The 24,558-nt window shown below is 41.7% G+C and overlaps 1 protein-coding gene across 3 annotated transcripts in view; it reads right to left on the bottom strand.

Annotated features, from left to right (window-relative positions):
* Nucleotides 1-24,558, bottom strand: part of SEC23IP (SEC23 interacting protein) — a 278,621-nt gene that overhangs the window by 111,342 nt on the left and 142,721 nt on the right. The window contains exon 21 of one of the 3 annotated variants that reach the window (XR_015155668.1): nucleotides 3,134-7,281. The exons of the other annotated variants lie outside the window; for them this stretch is intronic. The gene's annotated coding sequence lies outside the window, so the exon portion shown is untranslated. Of the gene's footprint in view, nucleotides 1-3,133; nucleotides 7,282-24,558 lie in introns of those variants that run through there. 3 annotated transcript variants of the gene reach the window in all.

The raw sequence follows: 24,558 nt of genomic DNA, 5'->3' as shown, positions 1-24,558 counted from the left end.
CATATTGTCTGGATGTTTAAAACCAAGACTGTAGTTTGAGTTTTAAGAAATTGAGCCAAGGACTCAAAGAGGGCTTAAACACAAGTTTAAATTAATTTATGTTAAACTTACATGTATCCAGACCCACTTGTGAATGTAAGTGTTCTTATTCCTACAGTCTCAGTGTAATGGAAGACTCTCTCTGTGTTAATGACATTAATATTCAATAGATGTAAGTGTATATGTTAAATGTTGATTAAATATGGAGGGAGATACCGCTTCATACCCACTGAGATGACTAAATCCAAAAAAAGACAGACATTAACAAGTAATGATGAGTTCGTAAACTGGTGAAGCCACTTTGGAAAATAGTCTAGATGTTCCTCAAAATATTAACTATACAGTGACCATATAACAACATTCAGAAAACTAAGATCATGGCATCTGGTCCCATCACTTCATGGGAAATAGATGGGGAAACAGTAGCAGACTTTATTTTGGGGGGCTCCAAAATCACTGCAGATGGTGACTGCAGCCACGAAATTAAAAGATGCTTGCCCCTTGGAAGAAAAGTTATGACCAACCTAGACAGCACAGCATAGTAAAAAGCAGAGACATTACTTTGCCAACAAAGGTCCGTCTAGTCAAGGCTATGGTTTTTCCAGTAGTCATGTATGGATGTGAGAGTTGGACTGTGAAGAAAGCTGAGCACCGAAGAATTGATGCTTTTGAACTGTGGTGTTGGAGAAGACTCTTGAGAGTCCCTTGGACAACAAAGAGATCCAACCAGTCCATCCTAAAGGAGATCAGTCCTGAGTGTTCATTGGAAGGACTGATGTTGAAATTGAAACTCCAATACTTTGGCCACCTGATGAGAAGAACTGACTCATTGAAAAAGACCCTGACGCTGGGAAAGATTGAAGGCAGGAGGAGAAGGGGACAACAGTGGATGAGATGGTTGGATGACATCACCAACTCAATAGACACGAGTTTGGATAAGCTCCGAGAGTTGGTGATGGACCGGGAGGCCTGGTGTGCTGCAGTCCATGGGGTCACAGAGAGTCAGACACAACTGAGCGACTGAACTGAACTGAACTGAACTGAACCATATAACCATCAATTCCACTCTAAGATATCTACTCAAGAGAAATGAAAACATATATCCACACTAAGAACTGCTCATAAATATTCATACCAATGTTATTTGTAATAGCCAAAAGGTAGAAACAACCCAAATAACCACCAACTGATTTATGGATAAACAAAATGAGGTGTATCTATACAAGGCAACCTTATTCAGTAATAAAAAAAAATGAAGTACTGATACTCGCTATGACATGATCACCCTTGAAGACATTATAAGTGGAAGAAGCCAGTCACAAATGACCACACATTATATGATTCCATTTATATGAAATGTCCAAAGTAGGAAAATTCACGGAGACAGAAATTAGATTAGTGGTTCCCAGCAGAGAGGGAAGTGGGCAGTGACTATTACTAGGTATAAGATTTCTTTGGGGTGGTAATGAAGATGTTCTGAAGATTGTCTTATGATAGTTGTACAACTCTGTGAATATACCAAAAACCGTTGAATTGCATATTTTAAGAATGAACATATAGTGACTGCCCTGGTGATTCAGTGGTTAAGAATCTACCCGCCAATACAGGGGACAGAGGTTCAGTCCCTGCTGTGGGAAGATTCCACATCCCTTGGTGCAACTAAGCCCCTGCGCTACAACTACTGAGCCCCTGCACGGCAACTATTGAAGCCAACGTGCCCCGGAGCCCACGCTCCACAACGAGAGAAGCCACCTCCATGAGAAGCCAGTGCACCGCAGAGAAGACCCACACAGCCAAAAATCAATCAATCAATAATTTTTTTTAAATACATCTTTGTAAAAACAAAAAGAGTGAACATGTATATAAACTATATCTCAATAAAACTGTTCTTAAAAAAAAGAAGAGAAAAGAGAAAGTTTCTTTTTAATCTGTTGTTTTAAAATGCCACTTTGGAAAGTCTGAGGACAAGAATGAATTCAGGTTTGTAAGCCTTGCATGTATACAATTTGGGGAACCTTCTTCAACAAACATAATTTTATAAATGCCAACATGCTGTTCTATGCTTATTCTCTCAGTCATGGCCGACTCTTTGCGGCCCCATGGTCTATAGCCCATCAGGCTCCTCTATCCATGGGATTTCCCTGGCAAGAATACTGGAGTGGGTTGCCTTGCACTCCTCCAGGGGATCTTCCCAATCCAGGGATTGAACTCAGGTCTCCCGCATTGCAGGCAGATTCTTTACCAGCTGAGTCACCAGGGAAGCCCAAGAATACTGGAGTAGGTAAACTATCCCTTTTCCAGTGTATCTTCCCAACCCAGGAATCAAACTGGGGTCTCCCGCTTTGCAGTCAGCTTCTTTAGCAGCTGAGCTACTAGGGAAGCCCATAAATGCCCACATATTGCACAATAATGTGAGCACAGTTAACAACACAGTGTGTGCTCAGTTGTGTCCTACTCTTCGTGACCCCATGGACTGTAGCCAACCTGGCTCCTCTGTCCTTGCAATTTTTCAGGCAAGAATACCAGAGAAGGGTGCCATTTCCTATTCCAGGGGATCTTCCCAACCCAGGGATCTAACCTGGTCTCTTGTGTCTCCTGCATTGCAGGCAGATTCTTTACCACTGTACCACGTGGGAAGCCTCCAATAATACAGTGCTGCTGCTGCTGCTGCTGCTGCTGCTGCTGCTGCTAAGTCGCTTCAGTCGTGTCCGACTCTGTGTGACCCCATAGACGGCAGCCCGCCAGGCTCCCCCGTCCCTGGGATTCCCCAGGCAAGAATACTGGAGTGGGTTGCCATTTCCTTCTCCAATGCATGAAAGTGAAAGGTGAAAGTGAAGTCGCTCAGTCGTGTCCGACTCTTAGCGACCCCATGGACTGCAGCCCACCAGGCTCCTCCGTCCATGGGATTTTCCAGGCGAGAGTACTGGAGTGGGGTGCCATCGCCTTCTCTGCAATAATACAGTACTATAACTTAAAAATTTGTTAAGGGGTAGAGTTCATGTCATGTGTTTTGTTTTGTTTTTTTTTTACCACAATTTAAAAATCCAAACACAAATTTCAGTGCAAACTGGATAATTAGGATGAGAAAAGAAATGACAAATTTAAAAATAAACTTTAATAAAAAAGTAAAAAGTAAGAGCTGGAAACCATCTACAACCAACTTACAAAACCACACTTTTTATTAACTAACTGCCTGTCATCTGTATACAATCTTACTTTCCAACATCGATGGCTGCATAATCTTTGTTCACATTTCCATGAGACAATGATGTTTATCAATTTCTACAGGGAGAATAGAAAGCACTCAGTCTTTCCTCTGGCACAATTGATACAAATTTATTTTTATAATATACACATCCCAATTTTTCCCTGCTCAAGACAAGTCTCCTGCCTTCCAAGGACATCCTCCCCAGAGATGAGGGGCATCTTTATCTTCTCTTTGAAGTCAACACCACCCCTGGCACTTGAACTTTCCAACACCAGCCAGGTGAAGTTGGTGAAGATATGCTGAAACCAGCACTCCCATCCTGCCCAGAGAAGTGAGAACAAACTCACTTGTTCTTGGAACACAATTTGACAGCAGATAGTAGAGATCCCTCTAAATTCCAGCTTTGGGAATTCCTCCTAAGGAAATAACTGCAGTGCACAAGAGCAATCTAAATGTCTGATATACGCAAATAATGAAAAACTTTATTATCTGATCATGTGTTGGTACCTTTTAAAATGGTGATAAAAATAATGTAATAATATGAAAATTATAACACATATAATATTGTATACTTATAATAGTCATAGGGTGTCACAAAATTGTGTACACAGTATGCCTAGAACCAAGCAGGTGGTGCAGTGGTAAAGAATCCACCTGCCAATGCGGAAGACAAGAAGGCTCAGTTTCAATCTCTGGGTTGGGAAGATTCCCTGGAGAAGTAAATGGCGACCCTCTCCTGTACTCTTGCCTGGGAAATCCCATAGACAGAGGAACCTAGTGGGCTATAGTCTGGCTTTGTGACCATGGGGTCACAAAGATATGGACATCCACACCTAGAACTAAATTTGGTTTCAATCCTGTGCAGAAAGAAAAAGAAAAAAAGATTGGAAGGAAATGCATCAAAATTCTAAAATGATTGTTTTGGGAAGGCTTAAGCAAATTTTCCTTATCTCATATAAATTTCATAGTGAAAATATGGTCGCCTAATAATCCTGTCCACTCCCTGACTCAGCCCATAGATTTAATGGTCCTAAATATTAGCAAAGCAGCTGGCTCCTTAGAGAGGTCGCTATAATAAATAAATGTAAAGTATGGTTATGAGCTTATTTTTGAAGTGCTTTCAGCAAAATCACTTGTTTACACATAGCAACATTCTGGGGGAGGGGGGGTGGAATCAATGCAGTTAAATACCTTCACCTCTGAAACTGCCCCACACATAGTGCCTAGCTTTGTCCTGTGACTGGAACCTCCATTCAGCAACTCCTAGACACACTGTTAGAGAGTCAATGTAGGCCATGCCATCTGCTACATGCTCTCCAGACTTTAAAATCAGAATAACTCAACAAGAAGCCCACAAAGCTGCCAAGAGCTGTCAGAGGTGTGCGTTATTGAAGTAACAATCTGGCGGCAGCAGTGGAGAGGAAATAGGAGTTTGTTGCTATATTCAGGGCACAGGACTCGCTGGACCAGAACTAATGGGGAAGGAAGGAGAGGATGAAAATGCAAGCAACAGTTGGCAATGGGTAACTTACAACTTGGATATTCGTAAGGAAAATGTCTGCACTTTAGGTGGTAGTCCAGTCACGTTTTAAATACCTCAACATTGCTGTAGAGAGAGAATTCCATGTAAGTCCCGTTCACATTGGACTTTACACCATGGGCTTACCATCAGAAATAGTCCTGTGATTTGAAGGAAGTGAGAGACACATGAAGGAACATCTGATTGCACCAGCTCATGGTAGCCTTCCTGCATCAATGCATGCAAACCAGAAGCAGAGCTAAGCCTTGACTGCAGAGCACAGTGGAAAGAGCCCCAGGCTTTGGAATTGGGAAGACTTTCCTGGTAGCTCAGCTGGTGAAGAATCCGCCTGCAATACGGGAGACCTGGGTTTGATCCTTGAGTTGGGAAGATCCCCTGGAGAAAGGAACAGCTACCCACTCCAGTATTCTTGCCTGGAGAATTCCATAGATAGAGGAGCCTGGCATGGGTCGCAAAGAGTAAGACACAACTTTCACTAACTCACTTGGGTTCAAATCCAGGCTCGGCCACTTGCTAATTGTGTTACATTGACAGAATGCTTAACCACCTCCAGCCTCAGTTTTAGCATCAGTAAAATGGGAATAAAAATTCCTGCTTTACAGGATTTTTAGAAGAATCAGAAATGCCATTTGTAAACATAAACAATACCACATGACCCAGCAATTGCACTCACAAATATCTACCCACACAAAGACTTGTATACGAATGTTTATCGGAGTATTACTCAGGATAGCCAAAAAGCTGAAAGAGAGGAGATTGGAGATTGTTTATATTGTGGAATCGCCAATATAGCAAGCCTCAGATGGCTGCCTTTTGTTCTTTTATGAGAAAGGAAAATAAACCCTGTGTGTTTTAAAAAAAATTGTCAAAAAGTAGAAATAATCTGTCCATCACTTGTTGAACAATCTGGGTCAGGAAGATCCCCTGAAGAAGGGAATGGCTACCTACTCCAGTATTCTTGCCTGGGAAATCTCATGGACAGAGGAGCCTGGTGGACTACAGTCCATGGGATCACAAAGAGTCAGACACAACTGAGCAGCACGTATCTTAAGGCTGTTATTTAAAACAGAAATGCTCTATTTAAAACACCTAGCATAATCCAAAAGTCTACAAGCAATAAAGGCTGCAGAGGGTGTGGAGAAAAGGGAACCCTCTTACACTGTTGGTGGGAATGCAAACTAGTACAGCCACTATGGAAAACAGTGTAGAGATTCCTTAAAAAAAAACTGGAAATAGGATTGCCTTATGACCCAGCAATCCCACTGCTGGGCATACACACTGAGGAAACCAGAATTGAAAGAGACACGTGTACCCCAGTGTTCATCTCAGCACTGTTTATAATAGCCAAGACATGGAAGCAACCTAGATGTCCATCAGCAGATGAATGGATAAGAAAGCTATGGTACATACACACAATGGAGTATTACTCAGCCATTAAAAAGAATACATTTGAATCAGTTCTAATGAAGTGGATGAAACTGGAGCCTATTATACAGAGTGAAGTAAGCCAGAAAGAAAAACACCAATACAGTATACTAACGCATATATATGGAATTTAGAAAGACGGTAACAATAACCCTGTATGCGAGACAGCAAAAGAGACACAGATGTATAGAACAGTCTTTTGGACTCTGTGGGAGAGGGAGAGGGTGGAATGATTTGGGAGAATGGCATTGAAACATTTATAATATCATATATGAAACGAATTGCCAGTCCAGGTTCAATGCAGGATACAGGATGCTTGGGGCTGGTGCACTGGGATGACCCAGAGGGATGGTACGGGGAGGGAGGTGGGAGGGGGGTTCAGGATGGGGAACATGTGTACACCCGTGGCAGATTCATATTGATGTATGGCAAAACAAGTACAACACTGTAAAGTAATTAGCCTCCAATTAAAATAAATAAATTTATATTAAAAAAAAAAACACCTAGCATAGTGCCAGGTAACCAATAGGTCATGGTTATTATTAGATCTGTCATTCAATTATAATTTAACTGGCTTCTTCCCCTTCTAGAAAATTTCCTTAGTACACTGTGTGTTTCCTACTCAGAAGGTAGTATTAGAAGCAGAAGTGCAATCCTTGAAGAGACTCTGCATTTCATCGATCCTTTCTGCAGATGGGAAAACTAAGGCCCAGGAGACAGATGATTCTTACTTGAGGAAGGTGGATTAACCAGTACACTCCCAGCAAAACAAGGCAAGTACGAAGGCAGCAAAGCTCCTGCTCCCAGGAGCACAGCTTCATGAATTGCTTCTACCTGAGTCCTTGGCCCAGGACCAGCTTCTGAAAGAAGGGCACGCCCAAAGATAACAACCGTAATTATCATCAGGGCGTCTACTGGGGGAGGTTGTGCTCTCCTGGACAGTCCCTTAGTTGACATTTTCTTCCTCAGTAAGAACTTGGTAAACAATCAGACACAATGGGGCTCAGAGTTTCTTCATACAGTATACACTGAGGCCTGGATCACACACACCCTCCGCACACACGGGACCCTGGTGGAAAAAAAGGACAAATCCCAGCTGAGGCAGTGGCTTCTGATGGGTTGAAATTTGAAAGGCTATTTTGTCCCCGAAACACCCCCTACCCAAGTCTGAGTGAAAATTCCACACTAGGGACGCATTCATTTGGGTAGAAGCATTGCCTTTCCATTTAGAAAACTAAGATCATGGCATCCAGTCCCATCACTTCATGGGCAACAGATGGGGAAACAGTGGAAACTGACAGACTTTATTTTCTTGGGCTCCAAAATCACTGCAGATGGTGACTGCAGCCATGAAATTAAAAGACTCTTACTCCTTGGAAGGAAAGTTATGACCAACCTAGACAGCATATTGAAAAGCAGAGACATTACTTTGCCAACAAAGGTCCATCTAGTCAAGGCTATGGTTTTTCCAGTAGTCATGTATGGATATGAGAGTTGGACTGTGAAAAAAGCTGAGCACCAAAGAATTGATGCTTTTGAACTGTGGTGTTGGAGAAGACTCTTGAGAGTCCCTTGGACTGCAAGGAGATCCAACCAGTCCATCCTAAAGGAAATCAGTCCTGAGTGTTCATTGGAAGGACTGATGCTGAAGCTGAAACTCCAATACTTTGGCCACCTGATGTGAAGAACTGACTCATTGGAAAAGACCCTGATGCTGGGAAAGATTGAAGGCAGGAGGAGAAGGGGACGACAGAGGATGAAATGGTTGGATGGCATCACTGACTCAATGGACATGAATTTGAGCAAGCTCCAGGAGTTGGTGACAGACAGGGAAGCCTGGTGTCCATGGGGTCCCAAAGAGTCGGACACGACTGAGGGACGCAACTGAACTGAGGAGCCAAAGATAACATATCCTTTTTTAATTTTAAATCATACAATTTTATAGCCATCAGGAAACCTATATGTCATCTAGTACAATGGTTTTCTAAGGTATGTTGGCAATTGACTTTTCACATAAATGCTGAAAAAGACAGTCAAAGTTAGTCACTCAGTCATGTCCAAGTCTTTGCAACCCCATGAACGGTAGCCCGCCAGGCTCCTCTGTCCATGGGATTTCCCAGGCAAGAGTACTGGTGTGGGTAGCCATTCCCTTCTCCAGGGGATCTTCCCAACCCATGGATTGAACCCATGTCTCCTGCATTGCAGGCAGTTTCTTTACCGTCTGAGCCACCAGGGACCTAATATTTAAAACAGGTAAAGGGGGAGTTGCTCTAATACCAGCAGAGAGAGGTGCCATACTCTGCCCACCTGCTTCCCACTGGGCAGCCCCTTGGTGTGTCCAAGAATGCGAGACTCCTCCACACCAACTGGAAACTGCCACCCCACGCTGTCATGTGGTTGGAAATGGTACCTACTAACATTAATTACTTGGTCTAAAGAACAGCTACCAGGTGTTGAGCATGAATACTCAATGAAGTCCCAGCAGTGTACAAAGTAACCACCTTACAAGGATTTTCTCATTTAATTCTCACAATAAACTGCTCTGGCATTGGTACCATTATTATTCCCGTTTTACCACTTAAGTGGCACACAGGCTAAATAACAGCTAATATGAGTTGGAGGCAGGATATGAATGCCTGCTACTTGGCTCCAAACCAGCCATCATATTTCTCCTAACTCATTCTTTCCATTCTGCAGATGCAGGCCGAGCACAGGAAGTGGGCTTTGTGCAGTCAGAAGGTTGATATCTGCAGAGCTGGACACAGGATCAGGGTGCGACTCCCACTTCAGGGTCCTCCTATGGGGTTCCTTCATCTAAGGGATCAAGTAAAACGTCTTCATGAAGAAGCCCCAGTCTGGGGATTCTATAGTGATCCAGTGGTTAGGATTCCACGCTTCCACTGCAGGGGGTGCAGGTTCAACCCCTGGTCCAGGAACTAAGATCCTGCAAGGTGCACAGAGTGGCCAAAGAAAGCCCCAGTCTTCAGCACGGTTCCCTCAGTCCTTATCCCCACCAGCCCTCCAGTCTCACTTCAGTCTCACCAGGGCTTGTCCACTCATGCTCCTGGACTTTAGGAGCTCCATGAGCTTTAGGACCAGGTCCTGAAAATGCCCCACTCCCTCTGTCACTCCCTTCCCTCAGGTTGTCCCCAGAGAAGGGACAGACCCCCAGGGGATGTCCTTCCCCTGCCCTGATTAACTTCTACTAAGCCTTCAAGGTTTAGTCAGGGCATCTCCCTTGTATGATTCCTAGGGAAACCCCAGACACTCACCGGACCTCTCAATACAACCCAGCCCACCTAGCTTATCCTTTCTCCTCACGCCCCTCCACACGGAAGCACCTTTACTCGTGGGCACACCAGCCTCTCTCTCTCCAACTAAAACCTTCAAGAATGAGTCCCACCTTTACCTGTCTTTGTTCCCTAACCCAAGAACAGGGCCAGGACTTAGGTGTGCTCCAACAGAGTAGGAATGAACGAGCAAATGACCCTTGAGGTAACACAAAAATCACTGGCTATCAAGACCATTTTGAGCCCCTCTATATTTTTCTTTAAGTAAAAAGTTCACTCGAAAGTTAAAAATTGTTTAAGGAAAAAAAGTCACCACAAATGACATGATTAAATATATACTTTTGTCCATGGACTGCATATCCTTTTCTGGACATGCAGTTCCACTCAGTTAACACACACGAGATTTCCCATAGCTCATCTGATCTTCAGTCTCTTCAGGGATGAGCACAGTCACACATCCACTCTTGAGCCGACCCCCCCATCTCTACCAAGTGGTGCCCAAATCTCTCCTCACACCCACTGGGGACCAAGAAGCCACAGTCTTTCCAAGGCAGTTCGTTCTGACCTAACTCCTGAAATAAATCATAGCAAACAAGAGACAAAGATCCTGTATTGAACTGTAATCTGCTTCCTTGTAATTCTTCCCCAGTATGTCCCCTTTACCCCTAGGCCCACTCAGATCTAGCCTAATCCCTTTTCCAGAAGACAGCCCTTCAGAATCCTCTCAAGTCCCATCTGAGTCTTTGGATTAAATATCGCCAGCTCTGCCAACAGTCTCAACTGCCTTCTTAGCACCTGTGTGGTTTCTCAACAATTCCCAGGTGTCACAGACTTGCTATTGGTGCACCCAGGATTTTATTAGCTCTTTTGGCAGTTGCAGCTCAGCAGTCCCTCACAGAGCTCATGGTCAACCACCTTCTCTGAGTCTTTTCCATTCGTGTTGCTGCTAAACCATGTCCCTCTCATTCTAAATGGAGCAGCTGCATTTACGGACCTACTTTCTTTCTGTAATTGCAGGAGAGACTGCTAGCTGTTGGCCAAAATCCATTTCCTCTATTTCCCAGGCACACAGCTAGGTTACACTTCCCAGACTCCCTTGCAGCTAGGTGTTGTCACGTGGCTTAGCTGTAGCCAATATATTATGAACACAAGATGTTTAAGAAACAAATGTGACATCAGAATAACCAAATCATTAATGAAAAATTTTTCTTTTTTTAGAGGAACGGTGGCTAACAAATGAGCAAGAAAAGACAGAACATCACCACATACAAACCTTTACATAATCATCAATAGTCAAAACACCATCTATGGAGTAAACTTGTCCCAAAAATCTGGACCAGAGAAACAAGTGTGGCCCTAAATCCATTATTGTTGAAGCTGAATGATGAGTATTGTGGTTGAACTTTAGTATCTCCCTCCTTTTTTGTATGTTTGAAATATCCTGTAATAAAAAATAAAGTTAAAAAAAAACATACTCGGGGGAGGAGCCAAGATGGCGGAGGAGTAGGACGGGGAGAACACTGTCTCCCCCACAAATTCATCAAAAGAGCATTTAAACGTCGAGTAAATTCCACAAAACAACTTCTGAATGCCGGCAGAGGACATCAGGCACCCAGAAAAGCAACCCAACTCTTCGAAAAGAGGTAGGAAAAAATATTAAAGACAAAAAAAAGAGACAAAAGAGGGAGGGACGGAGCTCCGTCCCGGGAAGGGAATCTTAAAAAGAGAGAAGTTTCCAAACACCAGGAAACCTTCTCACTGCCGAATCTGTGCCGAGCTTTGGAAGCACAGAGGGCAACATAACAGGGAGAAAAATAAATAAACAATTAAAACTCGCAGATTTCGAGCCCTACGGTAATTCCCCCAGCGGAGAAGCAGCGCAGACGCCTGCACACGCCATTAGCAAGCGGGGGCTGGGCAGGGAGGCGCGGCGCGGGCTGCATCGCTGAGAGTAAGAATCTGACCTGAATACCCTGAGCGCTATCTGAGCGAAATAATTTGGGTTAGCAAACCAGACTGTGGGATATCTACCACGCGAAAAGCCAGTCCTAACCTAAAACCGCCAGGCCCGCGCACGGAACAAAGGACTGAACAGAGATAGCCGGCTGCAGACCTTCCCCCTCCGGTGACAGGCAGCCAGAGCCGGAAGGGGGCAATCGCAGCCCCAGAGAGACATTATCTATAAAACTGTAAGCGGGCTTCTTTGCTAACTAAAACTTCTTGGGGGTCTGGACGGTCAACATCTGCCTGAGAAGGTGCGCCGATGTTACAACCAGAAAACCGAGTGACAGGGAGGCGGTAAGTCGCAGCATTGGCGCTCGCCAAACACCTCATCACCTGAGCTGCTCGGACCTGGGAAGAGCACAAAACGCAAGCCCAACTGAGTCTGCGCCTCTGAGGACTACCCGAGTGCCTGAACCTGAGCGGCTTGGACCTGGGAGGTGCATGCAGCCCAGGGCCAGCCTCGGATTGTTCCCAGCGGAACAACCTAGAGCCCGAGCAGTGTGGACAGGGAGGCTACACGCGCCGTGAGCGGGGGCAGACCCAGGGTGGCTGAGGCACTGCGAGCCCACGCCAGTGTTATTTGTTTGCAGCATTCCTCCCTCCCTCCCCACAGCGCGACTGAACAAGTAAGCCTAAAAAAAAAAAAAAAAGTGTCCTCCACCGTCCCCTTTGTGTCAGGGCGGAAACCAGATACTGAAGAGACTAGCAAACAGAAGAAGATATAACAGAGGGAAACGCCTTGGAAGCTACAGGCAATAGACCAAAACCCTGTGGTTACTACGGACTACATAGGAAGGGGCCTATAGATCTTGAGAAATATAAGTCTGACCAAGGAACTAGCCAAAAATGAACTGAACACACAACACCACCAAGAAAGTCCTAGATATATTTTTATTATTTTTACGATCATTCTTTTTTTTTAATTTAAAAAAAAATTTTTTTAAGTCCTCTATTGTTCCTTTAATTTTCACTTTTATAACCTATTACTTTGCAAAAAAAAAAAAAAAGACCCTATTTTTTTCTTCTTCGGCAAACTTCATATATATATATATTTTATAATTTTTTGACCTTGTTTTTTTTTTTTTTTTCTTTTCTTTAACATTGTATTTTTGAAATTCTAAACTCTACTCTAGATTTTTAATTTTTGCTTTTTGGTATTTGTTATCAATTTTGTACCTATAGTTCATTTTTATATAATTTCTGTGACTTCTTTTTTTCTTCTTCTTTGTTTCTTTCTCTTCTTCTTCTATATAACATTGTATATCTGAATAATATCAATTTTGTACCTGTATTTTCTTTATAATTTTTGTGACATTGTTTGTTTACATTTGTCTGTTTTCTCTCTTTATTTTTCTTCTTCTTCTTCTTTTTTTTTTTTAACATTGTATTTTTGAAACTCCAAACTCTACTCTAGATTTTTAATTTTTGCTTTTTGGTATTAGTTATCAATTTTGTACCTGTACTTTCTTTACAATTTTCGCGACCTTGTTTGTTTTTGTTTGTTCGTTTTTTCTCTCTTTCTTTTCCTTCTTCTTTTCTTTAACATCGTATTTTTGAAATTCCAAACTCTACTCTAGATTTTTAATTCTTGCTTTTATGTATTTGTTACCAATTTTGTACCTTTAAGAACCCAATCTTCAGGACCCATTTTTCACTAGGGAGCAAGAATACTGGCTTGACTGCTCTCTCTCCCTTTAGACTCTCCTTTTTCTCCACCAGGTCGCCTGTGTCTCCTCCCTAACCCCTCTACTCTACCCAACTCTATGAATTTCTGTGTGTTCCAGACGGTGGAGAACACTTAGGGAACTGATTACTGGCTGGATCTGTCTCCCTCCTTTTCATTCCCCCCTTTTATCCTTCTGGCCACCTCTGTCACCTTCCTCCTTCTTCTCTTCTCTGTATGACTCCGTGAACATCTCTGAGTGGTCTAGTTGTGGAGGGCACATAAGGAAGTGACTACTGGCTACCCTACTCTCTCCATTATTGATTCACCTCATCTCATTTGGGTCACCTCTAACTCCCTCCTCCCTCTTCTCTTCTCCATGTAACCCTGTGAACCTCTCTGAGTGACCCTCATCGTATAGAAACTTTTCATCTTTAATGTAGATGTTTTATCAATGGTGCTGTATAGAAGGAGAAGTTTTGAAACTACTGTAAAAATAAGACCGATAACCGGAAGCAGGAGACTTAAGTCCAAACCCTGACTCCAGGGAACTCCTGACTCCAAGGAACATTAATTGACAGGAGCTCATCAAATGCCTCCATACCAACACTGAAACCAAGCACCACACAAGGGCCAATAAGTCCCAGGGCAAGACATACCAAGCAAATTCTCCAGCAACAAAGGAACACAGCCCTGAGCTTCAAGATACAGGCTGCCCAAAGTCACCCCAAAACTATAGACATCTCATAACTCACTACTGGACATTTCATTGCACTCCAGAGAGAAGAAATACAGCTCCATCCACCAGAACACCGACACAAGCTTCCCTAACCAGGAAACCTTGACAAGCCACCTGTACAAACCCACACACAGTGAGGATACGCCACAATAAAGAGAACTCCACAAACTGCCAGAATACATAAAGGACACCCCAAACTCAGCAATTTAAACAAGATGAAGAGACAGAGGAATATTCAGCAGATAAAGGAACAGGATAAATGCCCACCAAACCAAACAAAAGAGGAAGAGATAGGGAATCTACCTGATAAAGAATTCCGAATAATGATAGTGAAATTGATCCAAAATCTTGAAACTAAAATGGAATCACAGATAAATAGCCTGGAGACAAGGATTGAGAAGATGCTAGAAAGGTTTAACAAGGACCTAGAAGAAATAAAAAAGAGTCAATATATAATGAATAATGCAGTAAATGAAATTAAAAACACTCTGGAGGCAACAAATAGTAGAATAACAGAGGCAGAAGATAGGATTAGTGAATTAGAAGATAGAATGGTAGAAATAAATGAATCAGAGAGGATAAAAGAAAAACGAATTAAAAGAAATGAGGACAATCTCAGAGACCTCCAGGACAATATTAAACGCTACAACATTCGAATAATAGGGGTTCCAGAAGAAGAAGACAAAAAGAAAGACCATGAGAAAATACTTGAGGAGATAATAGTTGAAAACTTCCCTAAAATGGGGAAGGAAATAATCACCCAAGTCCAAGAAACCCAGAGAGTCCCAAACAGGATAAACCCAAGGAGAAACACCCCAAGACACATATTAATCAAATTAACAAAGATCAAACACAAAGAACAAATATTAAAAGCAGCAAGGGAAAAACAACAAATAACACACAAGGGAATTCCCATAAGGATAACAGCTGATCTTTCAATAGAAACTCTTCAAGCCAGGAGGGAATGGCAAGACATACTTAAAATGATGAAAGAAAATAACCTACAGCCCAGATTATTGTACCCAGCAAGGATCTCATTCAAGTATGAAGGAGAAATCAAAAGCTTTTCAGACAAGCAAAAGCTGAGAGAATTCTGCACCACCAAACCAGCTCTCCAACAAATACTAAAGGATATTCTCTAGACAAGAAACACAAAAACGGTGTATAAACTCGAACCCAAAACAATAAAGTAAATGGCAACGGGATCATACTTATCAGTAATTACCTTAAACGTAAATGGGTTGAATGCCCCAACCAAAAGACAAAGACTGGCTGAATGGATACAAAAACAAGACCCCTACATATGTTGTCTACAGGAGACCCACCTCAAAACAGGGGACACATACAGACTGAAAGTGAAGGGCTGGAAAAAGATTTTCCATGCAAATAGGGACCAAAAGAAAGCAGGAGTAGCAATACTCATATCAGATAAAATAGACTTTAAAACAAAGGCTGTGAAAAGAGACAAAGAAGGTCACTACATAATGATCAAAGGATCAATCCAAGAAGAAGATATAACAATTATAAATATATATGCACCCAACACGGGAGCACCACAGTACGTAAGACAAATGCTAACAAGTATGAAAGGAGAAATTAACAATAACACAATAATAGTGGGAGACTTTAATACCCCACTCACACCTATGGATAGATCAACTAAACAGAAAATTAACAAGGAAACACAAACTTTAAACGATACAATAGACCAGTTAGACCTAATTGATATCTATAGGACATTTCATCCCAAAACAATGAATTTCACCTTTTTCTCAAGCGCACATGGAACCTTCTCCAGGATAGATCACATCCTGGGCCATAAAGCTAGCCTTGGTAAATTCAAAAAAATAGAAATCATCCCAAGCATTTTTTCTGACCACAATGCAGTAAGATTAGATCTCAATTACAGGAGAAAAACTATTAAAAATTCCAACATATGGAGGCTGAACAACACGCTGCTGAATAACCAACAAATAACAGAAGAAATCAAAAAAGAAATCAAAATTTGCATAGAAACGAATGAAAATGAAAACACAACAACCCAAAACCTGTGGGACACGGTAAAAGCAGTCCTAAGGGGAAAGTTCATAGCAATACAGGCACACCTCAAGAAACAAGAAAAAAGTCAAATAAATAACCTAACTCTACACCTAAAGCAACTAGAAAAGGAAGAAATGAAGAACCCCAGGGTTAGTAGAAGGAAAGAAATCTTAAAAATTAGAGCAGAAATAAATGCAAAAGAAACAAAAGAGACCATAGCAAAAATCAACAAAACCAAAAGCTGGTTCTTTGAAAGGATAAATAAAATTGACAAACCATTAGCCAGACTCATCAAGAAACAAAGGGAGAAAAATCAAATCAACAAAATTAGAAACGAAAATGGAGAGATCACAACAGACAACACAGAAATACAAAGGATCATAAGAGACTACTATCAACAATTATATGCCAATAAAATGGACAACGTGGAAGAAATGGACAAATTCTTAGAAAAATACAACTTTCCAAAACTCGACCAGGAAGAAATAGAAAATCTTAACAGACCCATCACAAGCACGGAAATTGAAACTGTAATCAAAAATCTTCCAGCAAACAAAAGCCCCGGTCCAGATGGCTTCACAGCTGAATTCTACCAAAAATTTAGAGAAGAGCTGACACCTATCCTGCTCAAACTCTTCCAAAAAATTGCAGAGGAAGGTAAACTTCCAAACTCATTCTATGAGGCCACCATCACCCTAATACCAAAACCTGACAAAGATGCCACAAAAAAAGAAAACTACAGGCCAATATCACTGATGAACATAGATGCAAAAATCCTTAACAAAATTCTAGCAATCAGAATCCAACAACACATTAAAAAGATCATACACCATGATCAAGTGGGCTTTATCCCAGGGATGCAAGGATTCTTCAATATCCGCAAATCAATCAATGTAATACACCACATTAACAAATTGAAAAATAAAAACCATATGATTATCTCAATAGACGCAGAGAAAGCCTTTGACAAAATTCAACATCCATTTATGATAAAAACTCTCCAGAAAGCAGGAATAGAAGGAACATACCTCAACATAATAAAAGCTATATATGACAAACCCACAGCAAACATTATCCTCAATGGTGAAAAATTGAAAGCATTTCCTCTAAAGTCAGGAACAAGACAAGGGTGCCCACTTTCACCATTACTATTCAACATAGTTTTGGAAGTCTTGGCCACAGCAATCAGAGCAGAAAAAGAAATAAAAGGAATCCAAATTGGAAAAGAAGAAGTAAAACTCTCACTATTTGCAGATGACATGATCCTCTACATAGAAAACCCTAAAGACTCCACCAGAAAATTACTAGAACTAATCAATGACTATAGTAAAGTTGCAGGATATAAAATCAACACACAGAAATCCCTTGCATTCCTATACACTAATAATGAGAAAACAGAGAGAGAAATTAAGGAAACAATTCCATTCACCATTGCAACGGAAAGAATAAAATACTTAGGAATATATCTACCTAAAGAAACTAAAGACCTATATATAGAAAACTATAAAACACTGGTGAAAGAAATCTAAGAGGACACTAATAGATGGAGAAATATACCATGTTCATGGATTGGAAGAATCAATATAGTGAAAATGAGTATACTACCCAAAGCAATTTATAGATTCAACGCAATCCCTATCAAGCTACCAACAGTATTCTTCACAGAGCTGGAACAAATAATTTCACAATTTGTATGGAAAAACAAAAAACCTCGAATAGCCAAAGCGATCTTGAGAAAGAAGAATGGAACTGGAGGAATCAACCTACCTGACTTCAGGCTCTACTACAAAGCCACAGTTATCAAGACAGTATGGTACTGGCACAAAGACAGATATATAGATCAATGGAATAAAATAGAAAGCCCAGAGATAAATCCACGCACATACGGACACCTTATCTTTGACAAAGGAGGCAAGAATATACAATGGATTAAAGACAATCTCTTTAACAAGTGGTGCTGGGAAATCCGGTCAACCACGTGTAAAAGAATGAAACTAGACCACTTTCTAACACCATACACAAAAATAAACTCAAAATGGATTAAAGATCTAAAGGTAAGACCAGAAACTATAAAACTCCTAGAGGAGAACATAGGCAAAACACTCTCTGACATACATCACAGCAGGATCCTCTATGACCCACCTCCCAGAATATTGGAAATAAAAGCAAAAATAAACAAATGGGACCTAATTAACCTTAAAAGCTTCTGCACATCAAAGGAAACTATTAGCAAGGTGAAAAGACAGCCTTCAGAATGGGAGAAAATAATAGCAAATGAAGCAACTGACAAACAACTAATCTCAAAAATATACAAGCAACTCCTACAGCTCAACTCCAGAAAAATAAATGACCCAATCAAAAAATGGGCCAAAGAACTAAATAGACATTTCTCCAAAGAAGACATACAGATGGCTAACAAACACATGAAAACATGCTCAACATCACTCATTATCAGAGAAATGCAAATCAAAACCACTATGAGATACCATTTCACACCAGTCAGAATGGCCGCGATCCAAAAGTCTACAAATAATAAGTGCTGGAGAGGGTGTGGAGAAAAGGGAACCCTCTTACACTGTTGGTGGGAATGCAAACTAGTACAGCCACTATGGAGAACAGTGTGGAGATTCCTTAAAAAACTGGAAATAGAACTGCCTTATGATCCAGCAATCCCACTGCTGGGCATACACACTGAGGAAACCAGAAGGGAAAGAGACACGTGTACCCCAATGTTCATCGCAGCACTGTTTATAATAGCCAGGACATGGAAGCAACCTAGATGTCCATCAGCAGATGAATGGATAAGAAAGCTATGTACATATACACAATGGAGTATTACTCAGCCATTAAAAAGAATACATTTGAATCAGTTCTAATGAGGTGGATGAAACTGGAGCCTATTATACAGAGTGAAGTAAGCCAGAAGGAAAAACAGAAATACAGTATACTAACGCATATATATGGAATTTAGAAAGATGGTAACAATAACCTGGTGTACGAGACAGCAAAAGAGACACTGATGTATAGAACAGTCTTATGGACTCTGTGGGAGAGGGAGAGGGTGGGAAGATTTGGGAGAGTGACATTGAAACATGTAGAATATCATGTAAGAAACGAGTTGCCAGTCCAGGTTTGACGCGCGATACTGGATGCTTGGGGCTGGTGCACTGGGACGACCCAGAGGGATGGTGTGGGGAGGGAGGAGGGAGGAGGGAGGAGGGTTCAGGATGGGGAACACATGTATGCCTGTGGCGGATTCATTTTGATATTTGGCAAAACTAATACAATTATGTAAAGTTTAAAAATAAAATAAAATTAAAAAAAAAAAACAAAAACAAAAAAAAACATACTCTTCTCCTCCTCCTGGAGGCACATCTAGAGGAGGATGTTAAGGAGACCTTCAAGGGTGGAAGAAGCCACAGGATGGAAGGAGCCTGTCATCAGCTAACCACAGACATCCTGTTATGTGAACAAGAAATAAACATCTGTTTTGTATGTGACATTATAATATTCTAGGCTTATTTGTTTCCACAACCTACTCTACACATAAAATATGGAAAGAAATACTTTGTCTTGGTCCATAGCTTAACTTATGTGATCTTTCCAAAATCATTCTTTTTCTCAAATTATGTTCCCTTCTTTTGCTATTTGTCCATTCTAGCATTTAGGCTTTGAAATGAAAATGCCAAGTATAGCATTTCTAAATGTTAGACAATGCCCTGTAGCCACCACTAGACACCTTCTACAGGGAGACCAAGTCAATTAATCAATATCCCCCGAGTAGTGATTCTGTTATGAAACCATCTCATTATACAAACCCCTGACACAACATTCTGTTCTGTCCAGTGATTATTATGTACTTGTCAGATGCCTTGTTAAATTCTAACTAGGTAATTGACAGTTGAGTCTACTAACTTAGAAAAAAGGAAATAAGATCAGATTTGATTTATTCTTAGTAAATCCACACTAACTCTATTGATCAATTTCAGTTTTAAGTCGTCACAAATAATTCCCTTAATTTATTGTGGAATCTTGTCTGGTTTCAACTGTTAAGCTCACCATTCTATAATTTACGGGGAGAAAAATCACCCCTTTTTGAAAAGTCATTTCCTTTTCAAAAATCAAAACTATTTTTGTAGGGTTCCAACCTCTAACACTGCAGTTCCTCAAATCCACTCCCAGTGGTTGGGTGTTCCCACTTGCAGATCCCCTGGAAAATATTTTCTTTCCCTAAAGATACTTGAAATCATTTAGAGAAATACAGGCTCTTAACTCTAGTTCCCTTTTTATCAATATGTATTCTACCACTGTTTTTGAGAATCTCTTCTGTAAGAGAGAAGAGATGCAAAGTAAGAATTAAGCTATTCGACTTCCTCTGTGTCAATTATGTTCACCATGTGCATCTCTCAGAACAGTTAGTTGTTTCTTTTGGAAAGAAGTGGTAGGTTCCTTGAGTCTTTCCAGCTCCATTCTGTGTCCCAGCTCATTACCCATAGCTTCTCGGGGAATGTGTGCAAGAGACACACTGACACTTTCACACTCTTTATCACCAACGAGGGCTTCAGCATAATGTTCGTATCTGACCTCATTCCCCAGGTCCTAGGTGAGCAATGCACCAACATCAGAGTAATGCCGTCAATGTCAGGCCGAGGCTAGCAGACAGTGTGGAAATCTATGCCTGTCTCTCAGTCCTCAGGCTGTACTAACCCAGCAGCATTAGATCAAAGAGACTAAAAGAATAATGAACAAGAATGACTCACAAAAGAGAGGGTGATTTGTCAGAATTTTACTTGAAATTCTTTCACTCCTCCCACCTAAATCTCTTCTTCCTAGCATCATGGTGCGTGCACACTCCTGAGGGTTCCCTTTCAGTTTAGGGTCACACCAAAGAGCTGGACTTAAGGAGAGACAGTCCTCAAGCATCCCCAGAGCATAGTGTATGACTTTGTTTTTGCTGTTTAATCACTCAGTTGTGTCTGACTCTTTGTGACCCCATGCACTGCAGCACTCCAGGCTTCCCTGTCCTTCACCATCTCCCAGAGTTTGCTCAAACTCACGTCCATTGAGTCGATGAAGCCATCCAACCACCTCATCCTCTGTATATGACTAACACTATCCTTGAACCCAAGTTATCTTGGCCATTCTTGCTCTGCATATCACTAGAGAACCCTTGGCATTTTTGTTTCAAAACAAAAGAAAAGGGACTGACATTTTTGCTTTGACTCTCAAGTCGCTCTCAACTTTGACCTTTCTGATATCATTTAAAAGGCTGAGAAAGAACTACTTACTTTTCAGAACTCAAAAACTACCCTCAAGGGCACCAAAGGCTCACACCTCGTTCTCAAGGTTTCCACCACTGTCATTTCAGCATCTCATCTCTCCTCGGCACTAGGATATGAAGAACAACCTGCTGTTTCTCACTCTGGCCTTGGGGAGGACAACCTCCATCCAGACCAGTAAAGCACCTGTTAGACATTCTGCTTCCAGTTGAGTCCCCAAGCAGGAGGTTAAGCCAAACGGTTAACCCTGAATCATGTCCAATATATCTCTGGGCCATTTGGAGAATTTGCATCTACTTGTTCCATCTAGCCCAGCAGAATCTTTGTCTGAAAGATTTGACTCCACTTGGACTCCTCAATTATTTTATCCTCACTTGGATTGTCCTAATGACTCTTCCCACCAGCCCTGAAGATTTTTGAGAAGGGTTATATTTTATTTGTACTTCCCCAGTGGCTCAGTGGTAAAGAACCCATCTGCTAATGCAGGAGACATAAGAGACTCAGGTTCAACCCCTGGGTTGGGAAGATCCCCTGGAGAAGGGAATGGCAACCCACTCCAATATTCTTGGAGAATCCCAAGGACAGAGGAGCCTGGTGGCTACAGTCCATAGGGTCATAAAGAGTCATGCACAACTGAAGCAGTTTAGCATGCATGCATACTAGCCTCAGCTTCAGCTGTTTTTTCCCAAGCAAGCCTTTATTGGGGTTCCTGTGGCAGCAGCAAGGGAGTAAGAACAAACAACAGGTTCCTTTCCTGTCCCCTGCTCCCCAAGGGGGAGCAAACTTGTTCCCTATATGAGGTGAGGATAGGGATGTGTCCATGGGTTGGGCCAGAAGTGTGGTTTAGACATTTTGCCTATGGCTTAGCTGGTATTGTGCGCAAGGGGCATGCTCAGTACACTTCGTTTGCTCCCAACACTCTTGTCTTTTCTCTAGGCTCCTACTTTTTGGTCTCTTTGTATCTTTGGGGTCAGAATTTGCCTGAACTGCACTGTGTGCCCCTGCACACAGTCATTTTTAGTTCCATACGGTTTCTTTGTGGTTTATTGCTCTAGGAGAGGCATGACCAAGTGCAAGCATTGCCGTACTGCAGCAAGAGTGAAGCTGGAGAATGACCCAACTTCGCTCTTAACAAGTCTGTTTCCTTAAATAAGAGCTGGCTCCCCTTGTATAGCCATAGTTTCTAATAATAATTCCAGAATAAAATGCTATTGCTCACTCATGAGCTTGTACAATGAGATCATTCAGATAATTCAATAGACAACAAGGCGGTGGACAAGATTCACTTATTTGTCCAGCAAGAACTTCGAGTGTGCCGCCTGTGAAATAAGATTTCCTAGACTGAAGTCTGACCCTGTTACTTCTGACTCTTGAACCTCAGTTTCCCTATCTGTAAAATGTGTCCACAAAATGCACTTCCACCTAAAACTGATGTGGGATTAAATGACATAACCCACATCAGTACTTAGCACGATGCCTGGCACATCAGAAGAGCTCTGTGAACATCACTACCATTATGAATTCAAGGGGATTTGAAGACTGTCCACTGGCTCATAGGAGATATGAATCCAGACTTCATTGGAATGGTCCACGTCAGTCTTAAATTTAGAATAAATGACTTCACAGGCTTTGTCCCTCCCATTATTTCCTGCAGTCAGCCAAACCTAGCTCTGAACTAAAAGCAGCTATCATCTGAAGCAAGGAAACGAAACTTATAGCAAAAAAAAACAAGCAAATTCAATGAGATATTAGAAAATAAGTCTTCTGAGTCTCTCATTTACACTCTATTTTGTAAATTCCTGGAAACTGTAGATTCACAACTTTTTAATCAGAATTTAATTAGCACCTTGCACACAATAAGCACTCAGTGATTGGGAATATATATGAAAAAATTATGTTGCTAGTCACCCAGGTACTGGGAAAACCCAATCCTCATTCTTATTCATTAAAGCCCAATTCTCCAAGGACTTGTCTGAGAGCCATTGGCAGAGAGATTCCTCAGAGCTTTAATTAAAGAGCCCCTTCCCCTCCTATCTACTACTTCTCACCCTCCCTTCCCTTCTCATATTCAGTTTCCATCTTCTCTGAGAGATTCCTATCCTGGAAAATAGAGAATCGCTTTTTAACGAGAATAATCTAGGGACTTCCCTGGTGGTCCAGTGGATGGGAATCCACCTGTCAATGCAGGGGACACAGGTTCAGCCCCTGGTCTGGAAAGATTCCACATGCCTCGGGGCAACTGAGCCAACGGGCCACAACAACTGAGCCTGTGTGCTGCAAATTCTGAAGCCCAGAGCCCACGCTCCACAACAAGAGGAGCCACCACAATGGGAAGCCCTCGCACTGCAACCAAGAGTAGCCCCTGCTCACCACAACGAGAGAAAGCCCGTGCACAGCAACAAAGACCCAGTGCAACCAAAAGAAAGCAAATAGATATTTTTAAAAAAAGGATAATCTAGAGAAATGACTGGATGTGAGTTTTATCTCTACAGGAGCATGCTAAGAATATGAACTTTGGGGATAATTATTTTTACCCATCCTACACCAGGATGTGGCCTGTAGACCTCACACCAGGCATTGTTCCTACAAGCTCAGATCACAATCTTCTGCTGACAATCTTCATAAAGATTTCATTTCAAACAAGCTCTAGTCTTACCCAATAACTTTACCAAGATGCTCTCCTACCAAGGAAAGCACCCTCTCCAAACATACTGTTGAGAAAGAGAAACCAAGGCCTTTTCAGTTTACACTTATAATATTAGAAAAATCTCACATCCCCAAATCCTGGAAACCTGTGGCTGCTGTTAGACAATTCAGCCACATCAATGGAAGTCTGGCTTGTCAGAAGCTCAAGGGCATTCTGCTACTCAATGTGGCTTCTTAAACAGCAAAGTCTTACTTACTGATAGACAGGGAATCAGCAGCCAATTAAAAGAGGTTAAGTTCAGTAGCAAATGGTGCATCCAATTATTTCAGAGCAGTAAATAAGGATAGGGAATGTCAAGGCTCCCCAAACATTCAAAATTGAACTGTGAAATCTAAACAAATATTTGAATGTTGCCTTAGAGAATCTGCTGGAAGAAGGAAAGCAAGTGAAATACTGGTCTAATAGACAAATATCTGCCCTAGCATGAATGGACTTGCCACTCCTGAGGAGTGATGAGATCAGAAGACACAAGACCATTCACTTTGCAAAGCAGAAATAGAGACACAGATGTAGAGAACAGACATAACGGCACTAAGAGGGGATACATGGGGCAGGATGGATCGGGAGATTGGGACTGACATATATACACCACCATGTATAAAATCCATAACTAATGAGAACAGG

This window comes from Bos grunniens, chromosome 26 (genome assembly GCF_055505025.1).
Source record: "Bos grunniens cultivar Pamir isolate PY7600 chromosome 26, Bosgru_T2T1.0, whole genome shotgun sequence".
Classification (NCBI taxonomy): Eukaryota; Metazoa; Chordata; class Mammalia; order Artiodactyla; family Bovidae; genus Bos; species Bos grunniens.
The sequence above is the reverse complement of the archived record's forward strand: the minus strand, read 5'-3'. Positions and strand labels throughout refer to the sequence as shown.